Raw genomic sequence first — 6000 nt, 5'->3', positions numbered from 1 at the left:
CTGGAAAAAGCGCTCTGGTAGGTCCCCCTATTAGAGCGCTTTCCTGGAAAAAGCGCTCTGGTAGACCCCCCTTTAAGAGCGCTTCTTAGTAAAAGCGCTGGCAAAGACCAGTAAAAAAGCAAAAAAAATTAAAAAATTACGCAGCATACAAAAGCGCTTTTGGAAAGCGCTCTGGTAGGCCCCCCTATGAGAGCGCTTTTTCCAGAAAAAGCGCTCTCATAGGGGGGCCTACCAGAGCGCTTTCCAAAAGCGCTTTTGTATGCTGCGTAATTTTTTAATTTTTTTTGCTTTTTTACTGGTCTTTGCCAGCGCTTTTACTAAGAAGCGCTCTAGTATGTGGACCTTTAAGAGCGCTTTTAAGAAGCGCTGTAGTTGCTAAATGAGGTATTTTTATGTGCAGCCTATAATTTAATCCTCCCAGTCGACCTGTAATGTTTTCGACCTGTAATATTTTCGACCTGTAATATATTTTCGACCTGTAATATATTTTCGACTAAATTATTTCAGCCATCAGTAAGACAATATATATACTAATATATACCATTATAATATCCAAAATTATATATATACATCATTACAAAATTATATATATACATCATTACAAAATCAACAATATTATAGTTCAAATCTGCATGAAAAATAGCTTAATATAAAATTGACACAATTCCTCTTTGATTTCTTCTAACTTTAGCTTCGAGTACCCAGCAGCACGGAATTCGTCAAGGTACTATAAAACAAAAACATAATATGAATAATATATTTAGGTAAATGTAATAAATTATATGAAATTATCTTAAGTTATAACTTTATACCGTGGGAGGAATCTCTAATTGATTCGCCTGAATGATTTCTTTCATAAACCTCAATACAAAGTATCCGCAGTCTGAACTGTTACGCTGTAGCGGACACTACATAGAAAAACAAATAAGATTCTATATAAGTTGTCTTGTTTTACCAAGTAGCATAAATATTATGAGCAAATTTGTGAAAAGTAATGTACCTGCACTTCGATCCAGGTGATGTTGTTTGATTTAGTCCGGGATACCTGTGCGTCCCGTTGACTACGGAATACTTGTATTGATCTAATTAACAAATATATAAAAGCATATGTTTAGATCAATCCCACAAATAAGTAAATATATAAATATACACGAATATATATTTAGAACGATCCTACTTACAAATCAACGATTTCCTTCATGGCCGGATAATTGGTCCATTCACCCTTTACCGAATTCAGATAATACACGACTTCCCTTATCGGGTTGATAGCAAGCAGCAACCAGTGTGCTCTATAAATTAAAACAATAGGTTATATGAAAATATTGCTATACACTAAAGAAACAGAGATTAGATGAATAAAGAATGAGAAACTAACCCTACTGGTCGGGTATTATACGCCCAAAGATGCAGACATTCTGTATTGCCGGTGGACATGAATCTATCGACTAAGCGCTGTCTAACAGATTCCGGATCCGAAACAATTTCCATTCCGCTGCAATGGGCGGAAGACACGAACCGGAATCTGTTAGACAATGCAGTCCCGCGCAACACTCTGTCATACAACAACCTTAAATAAAAACATAATAAACATTAGATTCTTTTCATTGAAAAGTGTAAATAAATTATATTGTGGGACTAATTAAATAATATATCGGATGAGTGAATATTACCGGATGTATGAATGCATATTACTGACGCCTAGTTGATCTTGGTTAAAAATCTCTTGCAAGTCATCAATTGTAATATGTGACTTGAACTCAATACCGAAGACACTTTCATCCATATCGATTTCCCGTAAAGCACCATCCTTCATATCGGACATATCAACCATTGTTGCGAGTGTCGCCCGGTATCGAGGCACAAAAGCACCGCCTTTTCTTGCCGCTTGCTTCGGAGGACCACTGGGTGGTACACTACGAACCTGCTGCGTCACTTGTTGTGACTCCCGAGCGGATGCCTAAAAATCATATAAGTTAGGTAAAATATAAAATCATGCATATTTTGATTCAGATTATATATTAACACTTTAAATGTACCTCTTTTAGCGATGCAACAGACTCCTCCTCCTGTAAAATCCCTTTACCCTTAATTGCGGGTTTTATAGGAGCAGTCTAAAAATAAAATGTAAAACATAATTAATAAACGGTTTAGAATTGACATTCGAAAACTAAATGATTCATAATCGTTTTCAATTTACCTCATCACTAATGGTAATGAGCTCCGAGGGCCATGCAACAAACGATCCTATTGCATCTCGCAGCAATGTCGTCTCTGAGACCATGTCAGGTACCGGTAGAATCGCATCACGATCTAATACAACATCCACCGATACTTTCAGGTGTCCATCCGGGAGCGGTCTGTGGTGAAGTAAATCTCCCGAAGTGTTGTGCACTTTTCCCTTGCCAACTAGTCGATAATTCGGTTCCGATAAGTATAGTTGGCAAGATGAAATGCCCTAAACCAATAGTAAATATAAAGTCATTATCATTAATAAAATAGAACAATTTAAAAGGAAAAAAAATTATAATTACCTCGGGAAATTTCCTTTGATAGTTGATACTAGCCTTATCACTAGTTTCTTTCACCGATGAAGTGTTGCATTTTTCTCTCATATACGCCTCTTTATCTCTTTGCAATTCAGAGACTTGTGCTTGCAATTCCGCCAACTTTTGCAACACTTCTTCATTTGAAGGATTTCTTCTCCTAGGACTCTTGTAAAAAGAGGTTGGAGTCACACCATGACCCTTACCCCTCACCCGACCGGGATACTCGGGAGCATCTAGTACTCTACTAAGTACGCTCTCCTCACCGGTGGATGCCGATTGCGACAAGGTCTCCTGTAATTCATTTACATTTAAATAATTATTAGTGGAGATAAAAAGTCATTTGTATATTAAAAAACATTTGATTTAATTAAAGACATAGTATTATACTTACACATTCAGTATAAACTCTCTGAACATCGGGATCGACAGCGTGATTCTTGCCCACACGAGCTTCCTTCCACAACACATGTACAGGAAGTGAAGCTTCCTCACTTTTAGTCTCCTCCAACTATGCATTGACACAAACGATAAAATCGTCAATTAAAACATGCACATGTAGACAATTAATTAAATCGAATTTCTATTTACTTACAATTTTATCCTCTAAGCGTGCATATCCCAAACGCCCTTTTTTGTATGGATACGCGGGTTTGGATGCTCTCTCCCTATTCGTGGCACTCTTTTTCTGAAAAGCTTCATCTCTTTGCTTTACAAACTCAGCCCAATCTGCTTCATCAATGAAGGTCGCATACTTTGTTGGCCGTCCCGGTGCATTTTCAAGAAATTTTCCATCTTTATCCTTAAGATAGGTGTTTGTCAAAAAACTTTTCCACCCTCTATATCTCTTGCCGGCCAAACTAAGTATGTAGCTTTTACGTTCATCTGGTATCTCAAAAGTCCTCTGCAAAAAAACGTACGCATAGTGTGTTAGTATAAATAATTTAAACAATTTATCGTCAAGATAATAACAACAATTAACCATATATGATATATACCTGAAGCTCTTCCCAAATCGCTTGTTTTTTCTCCTCCAATTCTAAATTTTTCGTTTTCGATTTCCAGGTAGCTATGGAGACCGGAATATGCATACGGACAAGTGTACCAATATAACTTGTCAACTTTGCAGAATTAGGACCAATTGGTTGTTTATCAGAATTCCATTCCAATCGGTATACTAATCCTTGGTCTCTATGTCGTATGATACTCCTCATAATAGTGATGCCTCGTGCAACCTCTTTTGCTTCAGTATCAGGTGGAGCATTTGTATCCGAAGCAACTCTTTCTTGTGAGTTTTCTTGTAAGTTTTCAGGTGGGTTTTCAGGTGGAGCATCTCTATCTGAAGCCATTGAACCTGTATCAAACAAACTAAAGCACATTAGTACACTATTAATAAGCTAACAATCTATACAAGTCAAATGGAAGTCAAACCATGCATGTACAAGTAAATCGGAAACGAAATCGGTACAAATCAAAATAAGCGTAAAAAAGAAAGTTATCGGAATTGAACGAAATTTACATGGCTATGGTAAAACGTCGCCACGGACTCAAAAACAAAGTCGGTTTTCCGAAATTCAGACCCTAAGCCCGACTTTTGATTACGGGCAGAAGCAAAACCGATAAAAAAATAGTCCCGAAATGTAAAGATAAGTGCATGAGCAGCTCCGGAATCGTCAAAATAGTATAGTTACATGTAAAGAAGTCAACAAGCGGATACATGGTTCAAAAGTTATGTACAAAACGAGAATATGCACCAAATTGAATAAAACAAATTAGTCGGACTATGTATACTATTACCTTTATCACTAACGTCTCTTTCTTTTCTTGGTAGGTTTGTGTACTACGCGTCTCTTAACAATGCGGACGGTTGGATTGATCCAAATACCCTCATTATGATCATTTCTAATACAAGATTCATTCTCATTTTGATCGTTTCTTGTACAAGATTCAATGCCAACACCAATATCACCTTGATCTTCAATTTTTTCATCAACTATTTTGTTAGATAAAAGCACTATAGACCATTTCGTACTTGTCGGATCATTGACATAGAACACTTGTTTAGCTTGAGAGGCTAGAATGAAAGGCTCATCTTTGTACCCTACCCTATTGAGATCCACTTGCAAAAATCCTGACTTATCCATTCGTACGCCACTATTATTTTCAACCCACTTGCAACCAAATACAGGAATGTGAAACTTCGCGTAATCAAACACCAAAATGCGCTCGATAACCCCAAAATATGACAAATTTGCAAATTTCGGATTTAAGTCATTCGCACTTGATATGTGCATAGCTTCAGCTACCAAGGTTACACCACTATTTTGCATAGTACTTTTATCATCCTGTTCTTTGGTATAAAATGTGTATCCATTAATTGCGTATGCGCTATAAGAAAGTACAATTACAGATGGACCATAGGCTAAACATCTCAACCTTTCTGTTACTGAAGCAGGATCTGAACGATACTTTGAATAAATATGATCTCTAAACCACGGTATGAAACTTCGATTGTGCTCTCGTACTATCCAGTTCTCATTTCTATTTGGATTTAACTCTCGGAGAACAACTTTGTGCATTTCAACAAACGGCTCAACCTCAATCTCATTGTGCAGAACATACAAGTGCACTTGATCCCGTTCGACCATTGATACTGTCACAACTTTATTTCCAATTAGCCTTTTTCCTTCTTTTTTTTCGACAATATGAGATTTGGGGAGTCCAATTGATTGAACATTTGACAGATATTCAGTACAAAACTCAACCGCTTCTTCAGCAACGTATCGCTCGGCAATACAACCCTCCGGTCGACTTCTGTTTTTCACGTACCCTTTTAATATTTTCATATAACGTTCAGCAGGGTACATCCATCTCATATAAGCTGGTCCGCACAGTTGTGTCTCTTTCACAAGATGAACGACTAGATGAACCATTATGTCAAAAAACGAGGGAGGAAAATACATTTCAAGATCACATAAAGTAACAACTATCTCATTTTGCAATGTTGGTAAGATCGCGGGATCGACCACCTTACTGCAAATAGACCTGAAGAAGAAACACAGCTTAGTTATTGCACTTCTTACTTTTTCTGGCAGAATAGAACGTATACCTATTGGTAAAAAATGTTCCATTATAACATGGCAATCATGCGTCTTCAAACTCTTTAACTTGAGGTCTTTCATGGACACAAGTCTTCTAATATCTGAAGAGTAGCCTTCTGGAACTTTTACTTCACTGAGGAACTTACACAATGTTTTCTTCTCCTTTCTAGATAGAGTGTAAACAGCAGGTGGCAGATATGTTCGTCTTCCTTTCGTCACGGGCGCCAATTCAGTTCTCATCCCCATGTTTACCATGTCATTCCTTATGTTAACGCCATCCTTAGACTTTCCTTGTATATTGAGTAGCGTACCTATAACGCTGTCAAATACATTTTTTTCAATATGCATAACAT

Source organism: Vicia villosa, linkage group LG4, assembly GCF_029867415.1.
Source record: "Vicia villosa cultivar HV-30 ecotype Madison, WI linkage group LG4, Vvil1.0, whole genome shotgun sequence".
Taxonomy (NCBI): domain Eukaryota; kingdom Viridiplantae; phylum Streptophyta; class Magnoliopsida; order Fabales; family Fabaceae; genus Vicia; species Vicia villosa.
Note: the sequence above shows the minus strand (reverse complement) of the source record.